Raw genomic sequence first — 14,088 nt, forward strand, 5'->3', positions numbered from 1 at the left:
TCCATCATTTCAACTCATCTCGCTCGATCGAACCTATACGGCATGAAAAAAAATTATTACCAGCCACAAACAAAAATTTAACAATTAAAATTTCATTTACTCAAGAAAAAAATAAATTAAATAAATGTATTAAAATATTAACTTATCAAGATCGGGGCTTCCGATCTGCAATCGGAGCTTCCGAACAGGCCATCGAAGGTTCCGAACTAAATTCCAAAGATTAAATAATGGCAAATATTCATCAAAGCTTCCGAACTGACATCGGAGCTTCCGATTCTGTCCTTCTGTACAGCTTCTAATTTGTTTCCAAAATGGTTTCCAAATTGTGCACAATATTTTCTTCAATCTTTTGAACTTGCGATTAATTTTATTTTCTAATCTCTGCAAACTTCTCACTTGAAAAAATTAGTAATAATTAACCTAGTTTATTAATCATCAAAACATAATTTTTGAGATATATTAATGCATTAAAATATTAATCTCATAACACAAGATTTGTATGCGTTTAAGGCGTAACATGGTGTTATTTGGGTTTCACTTTTCGACACAAGAAGGAACATCAAGGATTCCTATTCTTCTCAATGTTGCATGAGCCAGGTTTGTTTGCCTGTATACGACAAATGTAGTTTTCAGATCCTAAGACGCATAAGTTAGTCAGGCTTTCTCGAGGAGACAACACATCTGGTTTCTATTTTCAGTTAGATGGATTGTTGTGTTTGTCTAACAGAGTAGTTTTAACACCTCGTTTTTATCTTAAATGAGTTTATTTGAGTTAATCGGAGATTGCAGAGTTCAAGAGCCAACTTGATTTTGATCAGGGTCCTTTTTGCAAAATTTGGATTTTTCAGGGACTAAAACACAAATATTGAGTTTTATATATTATCTACACTTAGAATTAAGTTGACAAGTCTCCTCCATCTTCCCCAAGCACGCCTCCTCCATTGAAGTCGATTCATTGAGCCTCCAAGCTTTCTGAATTCAGTCCGAGCTCGATCCGGCCGTTGGAATTTATTTCTGAAGGCAGATTATCGATCACTGCAGCGAAAGCTCCGTTTTATTGTAAGTCCTTCTACGATCGGATATATTCTAGTTTTTGGATGTTGTTAGAATCACTTTAGATTCGAGTATGTTGTTCTTGATGGAATTCTGATCGTTTATTATCTGTCGTTTTGAATTATAGCGACATTCGGATTTGTTATGATTTTTGGAAGCCATTTTCGAAAATGTGGTTTTTGAGATTTGTTGGATTTGCCTTGTTATGGTAGTATTAGCATTGATACGAGTTGATATCGTTATTGAACTGCTGTCTGCATTTCCGGTTTGTTCAGTTATAGCCGTTATGCCGTCGGTTTGAGTTTTTGGAATTTCGAACCATTTCGGGTTGTTGAACTTTGGTTGGTGAATTTGATCGTTGTTGTTGATCATCTTTTGTCTCTGTACAGATCCGTTTGGAGTTGTGAAGCCAGTGTTAACAGCAATTGATCGTCAAGAGTTTGGACGCGTAACGGTAAAGAGATTTACCTTGAACCGAAGTTGTTGTTTAGATTGTATAGTCTTTGATACAATCTTTTGTTGTAGCTTATCCAGAGTTGGAACTACTGCATTTAAAGGTAAAAGCAGTCATCGTTAGCGGAATAGCATACTCGAGACAGTTGGTTCTCGAGTTTTCCCTTGAAATCATATTGCATCATACTTGTTCTAGCTTGTGGTACTTGTATTTCGTTGATCGAATGAACTCTTATTACGTGTCTTATGTTTATGTTTTGTTATGCATTCATCTTGAGCCAACTTTGATTTCAGTGGGCAAAACCGCCCTTTTTGTTTAGACGTTTGGGAACTATGATTGAGTGGCCTAGGTCGTAGTCGTTTCGCCTGGTGATAGCATACTCATTATAGTTGCTCAATGTCTAGGGGAGTGGGATACGTGGCACCACCTCGATTGGGAGAGTCGGTGAGTCGTTACGTGATCTCATCCTCGGGATCCCATAAGCACATCAGCAATCCCTCGTTTATCAGATTTGATATCCCGATTTAAAGACATGCATTTCATTATGTTGATATTGATTATGTGTTGTCTGGAAAGCATGTTTACTGATTTCATTACTTGTTATGTTGCTTTTACTGGGAGTATCTTTCTCACCGGTTTATCCGGTTGTTGCTTTGTTTTGTATGTGTACTTGGCAACAGGTGGGGCAGGATCAAGTCAGCGAATACCTGGTTAGCAACAAGAGGTAGAGCTAGTAGTGGGACTCGGTTTAGAAGTCGTGTCAGCATGTCTACCTAGTTTATGTTTAGAACATGTTTAGATCTCGAACTTCGTGGTTTATGTTGTATCGATTATGCGAACTTTATGGTTGCATGTTCTATCCTTACGCGTAGTTGATCAACTCTAGTCCTTCATGTATTATTCGGATAATTTGTGAGTGTAATGCATGTTGGTATTTTGAATGTATTGGACTTGAGTTTCCAGCATGTTTTCTGCTATTTTTGGATTCAGAGCTGTCACTGCTCGATCGGCGAGATTTAACCGATCGAGCGAAGGTCCTTTTGCTGAGTTTCTATTTTGAAATTTTGGTGGCCGCTCGATCGGTAAGATCTTACTGATCGAGCAGAGCTGGGAGTTTTCTCGGGCAGTAACTTTTGCTAAGTTGCTCGCTCGATCGGTTAGATCTTACCGATCGAGCGAGGCACTATTTTTAAAAAAAATAAAAAAAATTTTGTTTTTAACCTTGGCTTATTGTATGCCTTTTAATTGTTTAATCCCGAGATTAGTTGTTTGGAACCGAGGTTTCACATTAAGTGGTATCAAAGCCTTAAGATTCTTGGTTGAACTAGAGTGAATGGGGTAGATCGAGTCTGCGTGTATTGGCTCCTCGCATGTGTTTGAATTATTTAACTGTGTACTTAATTCCATGCGAGCATGATTTATTGTTTGAAAATTATTTGAATTACGTGGTTATGTGATTTAAATAATAAAGCATGATCTACTTGAGTTATATCTATTTTTGTTATCGACTGGTATCCGGTATTCCAAGCGGTTGTAAGGGCACCGATTGTAGCAATTGAGATATATCGTGTCCTAACCTTTGATTATCAGATGGGTTCTCATCGAGTGATAAACAGAAACCCACCGCCAGTTATTCCTGCGATTGAGCAAGCTAGTACTGAAGTTGATCAGTTGGATACTACAGCGACTCCTATGGAAACCTTGTTGAAGAGGTTTCAGTCTTTTAATCCGCCTTTGTTGATGGGTACTGAGAATCCAGTTGACTGTGAGAGTTGGTTGGATGAAATTGATCAGCTGTTTGATTCCCTGGATTATACAGATGACCGCCGAACCAGGTTAGTCATTCATCAGCTGCGTGGTGTTGCCAGGAACTGGTGGATCACGACCAAGAGATCCATGGAGAACAGAGGTACAGTTGTTGATTGGTCTCTTTTCAAAACTGAGTTTTATAAGCGGTTTTTCCCTATTTCGTACCGAAAGGACAAGGGAGCCGAGTTTGCCAATCTGAGGCAAGTGAATCTGAACATTGAGGAGTACGTAGCCAAGTTTGATAGCTTGTTGCGTTTTGCCCCGCACATTGCCGACAGTGAAGAAGCCAAAGCTGATCAGTTTATCAACGGCTTGAATTCCGACATCTTCACGTTGGTGAACACCACTAGGCCAGATAACTTTGTGGATGCCATGAATCACGCAAAGGGAGCGAAAGCAGCCTTGTGGAGGCAGAGAGGTAATCAGATGGTGTCTCAGCAGCAGAGGCAGTTTTAGAACCAACCATCTCAGCATCAGAATCAGCCACCTCAGTTTCAGAACCAACAGCAGAGGTACGAAGGTGGAAACAGTGGGGGAAACAGTTTGGTTCAGGTCAGAGTTCTGGATCTTCATCCTTGTACTGCAGCAAGTGTGGAGGTAGACACTCACCAGATCAGTGTGTAGGAGTCTTTGGTAACTGGAACACTTGTCAGCAACCGGGACACTTCTCTAAGGTGTGCCCTCAGCGTAACAGAGATCGAGCTCAGAGTGGAAGTTCATCTTGACCTACAGCTCAGCCTGAGAGGCAGTATTCTGCAGTGCACTCTTTCCAGCCCCAGCAGCAGAACAGACAGGGAGGTAACTCTAGTGCGAACCAGCCTCCGAGAAAGCAGGCACGTGTCTTTGCACTGACAGAGGATCAGGCTCAGGCAGCACATGACGACGTTATAGCAGGTAAATGTTCGATTTTCGGTTATTCTGCTCATGTCTTGATAGATACAGGTGCTTCCCATTCCTTTATCTCTGAGAAATTTGTGTTATTACATGCTTTGCCTACTGAGTTGTTGCCTACTGTAGTAGCTGTTACTTCACCTTTGGGTGGAGGAATTATTTCTGTCAGATTAGTCAGGAACTGTGAACTCTGTTTTGAGGGAAATTTGTTAGAGTTCGATTGTATTGTACTTGGACTGTCAGATTTTGATTGTATTGTTGGTATAGATGCTTTAACCAAGTACAGGGCAATAGTCAATTGTTTTCAGAAAGTTGTCAGGTTCAGACCTGAAATGGCAGAGGAGTGGAAATTCTTTGGTAAGGGTTCTCGATCTAGAATTCCTTTGAATTCAGTATTATCTATGACTCGTTTGTTACAAAGAGGTGCAGAAGGATTTTTGGTCTATGCAGTTGATGTACTGAAAATCTAGCCCTGAATTGGTTGATATACCAGTGGTTAGAGATTTTGCGGATGTGTTTCCGGAAGATGTTCCTGGATTGCCGCCTATTCGAGAGATCGAATTCAGTATTGACTTAGTGTCAGGTACTCAACCTATCTCCAAAGATCCTTATCGTATGGCACCTATTGAATTGAGAGATTTGAAGGAACAACTTGAGGATTTGATTGCCAAGGGATACATTAGACTTAGTGTATCGCCTTGGGGTGCTCTTGTTCTATTTGTTCGGAAGAAGGATGGTTCTATGCGGCTCTGTATCGACTACCGCCAATTGAATCAGGCTACAATCAAGAACAGGTATCCTTTACCCCGAATAGATGACCTTTTTGATCAACTGCAGGGTTCTTCTGTCTATTCGAAGATCGATCTGAGGTCAGGTTATCATCAGCTAAGAGTGCGAGAGGAAGATGTTCCTAAGACCGCATTCAGAACGAGGTATGGTCATTTTGAGTTTATAGTCATGCCGTTCGGATTGACTAATGCTCCAGCAGTTTTTATGGGTTTGATGAACCATATTTTCCAGCGCTATTTAGATGATTTTGTCATTATCTTCATCGACGATATTCTTATCTACTCTAAGAACCATACTGACCATGCAGAACATCTGAGGACCGTTTTGCAGATTTTGCAAGTTGAGCAGTTGTTTGCCAAGCTATCTAAATTGAATTCTGGTTAGATCGGGTTGTCTTCCTCGGTCATATCATTTTAGGTGATGGGATTTCTGTCGATCCCAGCAAGATTGAAGCGGTTATGAATTGGCCTAGACCGACATCAGTACCTGAGATCCGAAGCTTCATGGGTTTAGCTGGTTATTACCGCCAATTCATTAGGGTTTCTCGTCTATTTCCAAGCCGATTACCCAGCTGACACAGAATAATGCGCCTTTTGTTTAGACTGCAGATTGTGAGGCTAGCTTTGTTGATCTAAAGAGGAGACTGACCAGTGCTCCAATTCTTTCTATTCCGAAAGGTACGGGGGGTTTCACAGTCTATTGTGATGCTTCTAACCGAGGCTTGGGTTGTGTTCTTATGCAGCATAAGCATGTGGTAACTTATGCATCGAGGTAGCTGAAGACGCATGAGACTCGTTATCCGGTTCATGATCTTGAACTAGCTGCGATCGTCTTTGATCTGAAGATCTGGCGTCACTATCTTTATGGTGAGTCTTTCGAGATCTTTTCTGACCATAAGAGCCTTAAGTATTTGTTTTCACAGGCAGAGTTGAATATGAGACAGAGAAGATGGTTAGATCTGTTGAAGGATTTCGACTGTGAAATCAAGTATTATCCGGGAAGGTCTAATGCAGTTGCAGATGCCTTGAGCCGAAAGCATTGTTATTTATCTCTTTCTACTATTGGTGTTTCTCAGTTTATCAATGATTGTTGAACTTCTGGTTTTTAGAGTTTGAAACAGATAGGATGACTATCAGAGTGTTTGAGATTCAAGCCGAGCCAGAGTTGTTTATTGCGATCAAAGTAGCACAGAAGTCTGATCCGAGCATTCAGGTTTCAGTGGAGAAAGTCAGATCTGGGCATCAGTCCGAATTCCAGGTTAGAGATTACTTTTTGTTTGTGAATAACCGTATTGTTGTGCCTGATATTTCGGAGTTGAGACAGCGTATTCTCCAAGAGGCTCATTGCAGCCGGTTCAGTGTTCATCCTGGAGGTCGTAAGAAGTATAAAGATCTGAAGAATCAGTTCTGGTGGAAGAAAATAAAGAGCAATTTTGCGAGGTTTGTATCTCGATGTTTGAACTGTCAGCAAGTGAAAGCAGAGCGGAAGCAACCAGGAGGTATGTTGCACAGTCTATCTGTTCCTGAATGGAAATGGGATCACATTTCTATGGATTTCGTCATGAAGCTACCACGATCCGTTCGAGGATGCGATGCTATTTGGGTAGTGATCGACCGATTGACGAAGTCTGCTTGTTTTATTCCATACAAGATGACGTATCGTCATGATCAGATGGCTGAGTTGTATGTTAGCAATGTTGTGAGATTGCATGGGGTGCCGAAGTCGATCATTTCAGACCGAGACCCTAGATTCACTTCGCACTTCTGGCACAGTCTGCAAGAGGCACTTGGTACTCGATTGCATCTGAGTACAGCTTATCACCCTCAGACCGATGGACAGTCAGAGCGGACTATCTAGATGTTAGAGGATATGCTGCGAGCGATAGTGCTAGATTTGGCACTAGTTGGCAGGATTCTTTGCCTCTTGTCGAATTTTCTTACAACAACAGCTTCCAAACGAGTATCGGTATGGTGCCTTTTGAGGCATTGTACGGTAAGAAATGCCGATCTCCATTGTTTTGGGATGATTTGTCCGAGTCACCTGATTTGGGACCGGATATGCTTCGAGATATGGCAGAACAAGTTAAGATCTTACAGTCTAGAATGAATTCAGCTCAGGATAGGCAGGAGAAGTATGCTAATGTCAGACGTAGACCTCTGAGTTTCGAGCAGGGGGACCGTGTTTTTCTTAAGATTTCTCCTTTCAGAGGCACTTTCAGATTCGGTAAGAGAGGGAAGTTATCTCCGAGATTCATCGGCCCGTACGAGATTTTTGAGAAGATAGGCGATCTTGCCTACAAACTTGCACTTCCTCCGTCTTTATCTGGTATTCACGACGTTTTTCACGTCTCTATGCTGCGGAAGTATCATCCAGATCCTTCTCATATTCTTCTGCCTGATGAAGCCGAGTTAGATGAGACTCTGAGTTATTTTGAACGACCGATTCAGATCCTTGATCGGAAAGAGAAACAGCTCAGAACCAAGTTGATTTCGTTGGTGAAAGTGCAATGGAGCCGTCACGGGGTCGAGGAAGCGACTTGGGAGACAAAATCTGACTTGAGACAGCGATTTCCGGAGTTATTCGGATGACGTGAGTTCTTCTTACTGTCTTTAGTTCTTTATTCTATCTTATGAGTTGTGGTTCTCGTTGATTTCGAGGGCAAAATCTCTTTTTAGTGGGGGAGAATTGTAACGCCCCGTTTTTATCTTAAATGAGTTTATTTGAGTTAATCGGAGATTGCAGAGTTCAAGAGCCGACTTGATTTTGATCAGGGTCCTTTTTGCAAAATTTGTATTTTTCAGGGACAAAAACGCAAATATTGAGTTTTATATATTATCAACACTTAGAATTAAGTTTACAAGTCTCCTCCATCTTCCCCAAGCACGCCTCCTCCATTTAAGCCGATTCATTGAGCCTCCAAGATTTCTGAATTCAGTCCGAGCTCGATCCGGCCGTTGAAATTTACTTCTGAAGGCAGATTATCGGTCACTGCAGCGAGAGCTCCGTTTTATTGTAAGTCCTTCTACGATCGGATACATTCTAGTTTTTGGATGTTGTTAGAATCGCTTGAGATTCGAGTATATTGTTCTTGACGGAGTTCTGATCGTTTATTATCTGTCGGTTTTGAATTAGAGCTACGTTCGGATTTGTTATGATTTTTGGAAGCCATTTTCGAAAATGTGGTTTTTGAGATTTGTTGGATTTGCCTTGTTATGGTAGTATTAGCATTGATACGAGTTGATATCATTATTGAACTGCTGTCTGCGTTTTCGGTTTGTTCAGTTATAGTCGTTATGCCATCGGTTTGATTTTTTGGAATTTCGAACCGTTTCGGGTTGTTGAACTTTGGTTGGTGAATTTGATCGTTGTTGTTGATCATCTTTTGTCTCCGTACAGATTCGTTTGGAGTTGTGAAGCCAGTGTTAACAGCAATTTATCGTCAAGAGTTTGGACGAGTAACGGTAAAGAGATTTACCTTGAACCGAAGTTGTTGTTTAGATTGTATAGTCTTTGATACAATCTTTTGTTGTAACTTATCCAGAGTTGGAACTACTGCATTGAAAGGTAAAATAAGTCATCGTTAGCGGAATAGCATACTCGGGACAGTTGGTTCTCGAGTTTTCCCTTCAAATCACATATTGCATCAATACTTGTTCTAGCTTGTGGGACTTGTATTTCGTTGATCGAATGAACTCTTATTACGTGGCTTATGTTTATGTTTTGTTATGCATTCATCTTGAGCCAACTTTGATTTCAGCGGGCAGAACTGCCCTTTTTGTTTAGATGTTTGGGAACTATGATTGAGTGGCCTAGGTCGTAGTCGTTTCGCCTGGTGCTAGCATACTCATTATATTTGCTCAAAGTCTAGGGGAGTGGGATACGTGGCACCACCTCGATTGGGAGAATCGGTGAGTCGTTACATGATCTCATCCTCGGGATCCCATAAGCACAGCAACAATCCCTCGTTTATCAGATTTGATATCCCGATTTAAAGACATGCATTTCATTACGTTGATATTGATTACGTGTTGTCTGGAAAGCATGTTTACTGATTTCATTACTTGTTATGTTGCTTTTACTGGGAGTATCTTTCTCACCGGTTTATCCGGCTATTGCTTTGTTTTGTATGTGTACTTGGCAACAGGTGGGGCAGGATCAAGTCAGCGAAGACCTGGTTAGCAACAAGAGGGAGAGCTAGTAGTTGGACTCGGTTTAGAAGTCGTGTCAGCATGTCTACCTAGTTTATGTTAAAACATGTTTAGATCTCGAACTTCGTGGTTTATGTTGTATCGATTATGCGAACTTTATGGTTGCATGTTCTAGCCTTACGCGTAGTTGCTCAACTGTAGTCCTTCATGTATTATTCGGATAATTTGTGAGTGTAATGCATGTTGGTATTTTGAATGTATTGGACTTGAGTTTCCAGCATGTTTTCTGCTGTTTTTGAAAGAGTGGGTGCCCGGTGAGCCAACTTGTGGCTAAGGGCTTTGATGACTCTTTGTATAAACCATCTTTTGTTTAATATTATTTACACTTTTATTAATGGCAATGACTTTATCTTTCTTCATATTGTTATATCGTGATATACTATTGTTGTTTTGATAAAGACCTTGAATATACTATAGTGTATGTAAGATGTGGTAGAACATGGGGATGTCTATCATGAAACACATCTTATAGTCACTGTATATTCTAAACTGTTCCTAGTCGATTGAGCCGTCCGATAATAAGGATAAGGATCGCTCGAGTTTGAGACTAGCATTTGCGATGCAGAGTACCACGTTTCATTGGTAAGGAACATGGAGATGTTCGAAGCATGCAAATGGATATTCATACGATGAATGATCGAACTACCCTATCCGGATTTTCCAAGTGGTTATCACTTATCGAGTGGATAAAGTCCGCGGTTTTGGTTGTACACCATTAGTCCTTACTACTTGAAACATCATTGAGACTCTATATGCTATTACTGTGCTTTGACTCGTTTACCGACTCTATTGGGGTCATCAGGTGTCGGGATTGGGTACAGTTACAACACATATAGGAGTCGATGCTTTGTTGTCAAGGATTCACCACATACTTGCGAGTGTGGATATCCTATGCGATCTGAGGAGATATTAGTGTGACGAATCTCTGGCCAGAGTACATGATGTGATTTAAGAAATGGTTTCTTAGTAGCACATGCGATGTCACTATTTGATCTTCAAGATGTATTGCATAGTTATCGAATCTCGAACGACTCTCGATATACCAATGGTTGTTGATTCGATCGGGATATATGGATGAAGGGACCGTACTGTACGCTAACCAAAATCTATTGGTTCTTGTAGGCACTATCAGTGATACCTAGGGAATCATGGGGCGATGTTGCTAGGCGCTCTTACCATGATTCGATGGGCAAGTCGGAAATTGTTGTTCCGAGTCACAAGGAGTTGTGAGCCCACGGCTAGCTGTATCCCTGAACCATTGAGGGTCACACAGTGTAATGGATTTTTAATCCCCGTTGAGATAGTTAAATTTAAAGAGTTAAATTTAATGAACAAAGAAGTTGGACTTCTTAATTAAGAGTAGAGGAGTAAGATTTCCTAAAATGACATAGGGATGGCCATTTTTGGAAATCACTGAATTCGGATTCAGAAAAATTTATCTTGACTTTAAAAGGTGCAGAAATGGTTTCTGTGCACATTGGTGAAATCGGTTTATCAATCGGAGTCACGATGAATTTTATATTAATTTCTGAACATGCGGGCTTTGCTTGTCGGGCTTGAACTTATGACTAATGGGCCCTAAGCTGTTAGTGGCCTACATTATAAATAAGTTATTGCAGTACAGAAATTACGCACAACAGGTCACAAAATATTTTTAAAACCCTAGCTGCGTTTTTAATAAGTGGCCGCCCCCTCCCTCCCCTCTGCTCGTGAAAATCCAGTCTGTGAATTTTGAATTGCAGTCTGGTTTAACGGATCAAATTCGTTAATCTCTTCGTAGAAACTTCTGATAGATTTTCTAGTGCAATCTATCAGAGGGATTAAATATCCGTTCGTGGACCTGATTGAAGAACAGTTCGTCCATCAGTTCCAGGGATATACAACAAGAGCAGAGCAATCTGTTGGTGTCCATAATCTCGCTTCGAGATTGGAGGTAAATATTTTATAATTGTTATTTAATTTTTACACACACAATTTAATCGTAAGGTTGATACCCATTATGGAATCGTTCCATATAAAAACTTTAAACTTCCGCTGCACCGGGTATCAATCCTGATTGATCTGATCGCCGCGTTCTCCAACAGTGGTATCAGAGACAGGTTGCTCAGATCAAGCGATTAAATTAATCGATTGTACAAAAATTTTTAGGCCTCGGTTTTTGAAACAAAATAAATATTTTAAAAAATAAAAAAAAAAAAAATTTCTCGGGCAAAAACCCGGGCAGCGATTGGATCGCTGCCCGGGGGGTGGCAGCGCACGGCGCTGCACAGGGCAGCGATCGTCGCTGCCCTATGGGCAGCCGGGCTGCCCGGCCCGACCCCATTAGGGCGCAGGAAGCCCGGGAATGTCCCGGGCGGCCCGCGGGAAAAATTATTTTTTAATTTTTAAATTAAATTTTAATATGTTAAAATTCTATTTTTGGTCCGATCGAAAATTGTTTTTGATTGGTCCACGAGGCGTCGGATCGAATTGTTCGAGTCCGAAAATTTTAAAATTGATTTTTGGATAAATTTGAATTTTTGGAAAATTTAAATATTTTATCCGTTAAATTGAATTTTGAAATTAATTATTTTTGGTACAATTGATGATAAGATATGATCTTATGGATATATTGATAAAATATGATTTTATGTATAAAATTGGATTTTATAGATAAAATATGATTTTATTTGATAAAAAGATAAAATATTATTTTGTATGTAAAATAAGATTTTATGTATGAAATATGATTTTATCCTTTTAAATTTAAATTGCCATTGCATGTTATTCAATGAATTAATTTTGAATTAAATGTTATTGGATAAGGATGATCGATTGTCATGACCAATTTTGTAGGTGTATGTTAGGAATTTACATTTGTTTTTATTGTTGTTGGTTTTATTAATGGGCCTGGTTTATGGCCCAATATGAATTGTCATATGTAATAAAAGTGGGCTTGGTTTATGGCCCGTTCCCACCCCTTGAAAATGTATCCCCTACTTGTCATTGTTATTTATTGTAAATACATTAGATTTAGTGGGAGATCAAGATTTGAAGATGGAGGTGGGCCCAGCAGACAATAAAGACAGAAGAAATGTAAATTAGAAGCAAATGTAATAGGATTGCATTGCATACTGCATATTACCTAGGATTGGACTAAGACTCGTGATTGGAAAACACGGGTCGATTAGAAATGGAATCGATCATCCTATATATTATGTGATATTATTGTTGTATGCATGTTTTAGACATAATTGTGTGAATCCGGCAAGCATACAAAATTTTAAAAATGATGAGACAAATTTTTATAATTAAAATCCCTCATTTTAAATATGATTTAAAATTGATATCAAGTTAAATAAAGGAAATTTAAATTTGTTTAAATGTTCTTACCTTCCATCAACGATCAATGTATGAGATGCTACCCGTGGATACGGTCCGGCTCATATTATTGAGCGGGCCCGTTCGTCAGAAAGCTGTACATTGGATCGACACATGTTGTAAGTTGGGTGGAACTCCCATGGGATTGGCTCATATTATTGGGGGATCCACATGGCGACCGTCCATCACAACTTAATATTGATGGGTCATCTTGACATGTCACAATAATCGGCGTCATATTATTGGGCCCTTATTGGACATGAGGTAAAAACGTGGAGGTTGCTTTGGAAGCAATTGGGCTCTACCTTTTGTCAATTGGACTCCATGTTCTCACTAAGGAAAACAGTTTCTCGTTTTCACTAGAGGGTAGTGAAATCGTTAAAATAGTGGGAGTGAGATTCATAAAATAAATTTCGCCTATTTTATGTCTTAGTAAATTTCTTAAACAATCACTGATATTTGTCTGTTTCTTTTCAGTATTTCATAAGATGAATTCGCGTAATCCACTTTTCTTGATACTCGAACAAAATAAGTTGACTGGCGCAAACTATACGGAATGGTTCCGTAAGTTGAAGATTGTCTTGACTTCGGAGAAGATGCTCTACGTGTTAGAGAAATCTCCTCCGAAGGAAGCACCAGCTAACGTAAGTCCGGAAGAGTTAGCCAAACTTGATACATGGTGGGACCATGATATCAAGGCCAAATGCTATATGCAAGCCTCGATGTCTGATGAACTCCAGAGGCGATTTGAGGACACCGTGAATGCTGCTGACATTCACGTTCAACTCAAGGAACTTTTTGGGGCTCAATCGAGGGCTGAAAGGTTCGCTACTGTAAAGTAGCTAATGACGTGTCGCATGCGTGAAGGGACTTCGGTCCGTGATCATGGGGTACGAGTGATTTGGCTCATACAGAAGTTGGTAACCCTTGATTTGGTGTTGGAGCATGAACTCAACGTGGACTTACTACTTCTGTCTCTTCCTTCTTCGTTTGACGGATTTGTGGTGAATTTCAATATGAACAAGATAGAGGCCTCCCTTGAAGAGATGGTCAATATGCTTGTGACATATGAATCCACATTAAAGAAGGATAAACCGGCTTTCTTGGTAGGCTCCTCTTCTTCTGCTAAGAAGGGGTCAAGTACAAAGGGTAAGAAACGTTCTGCCCCACCCAAGAAAATCGAACTCGAGAAGAAGTACAAGACAAAGGCTTCAAGCATGGAAAAATCCAAGGATGTTTGCCATTACTGCAAGAAGCCCGGTCATTGGAAGCGTAACTGCAAGGAATATCTAGAGCAGTTGCGAACTGCGAAGGGTATGTTCTATATTGAAATAAATGTTTCACTTAATACTACTTCTTGGGTATTGGATACCGGATGTGGATCTCACATTTGCAATGATTTGCAGGTGATGACAAGAAGTCGCAGGCTTAGAATGGGTGAGACCCAGCTGAGGCTCGGAAATGGTTCCAGAGTTGAAGCTAAAGCTGTGGGAGATGTTTATTTATTTTTGCAGAACGGTTTTA

This window comes from Henckelia pumila, chromosome 4 (assembly GCF_033568475.1).
Source record: "Henckelia pumila isolate YLH828 chromosome 4, ASM3356847v2, whole genome shotgun sequence".
Classification (NCBI taxonomy): Eukaryota; Viridiplantae; Streptophyta; class Magnoliopsida; order Lamiales; family Gesneriaceae; genus Henckelia; species Henckelia pumila.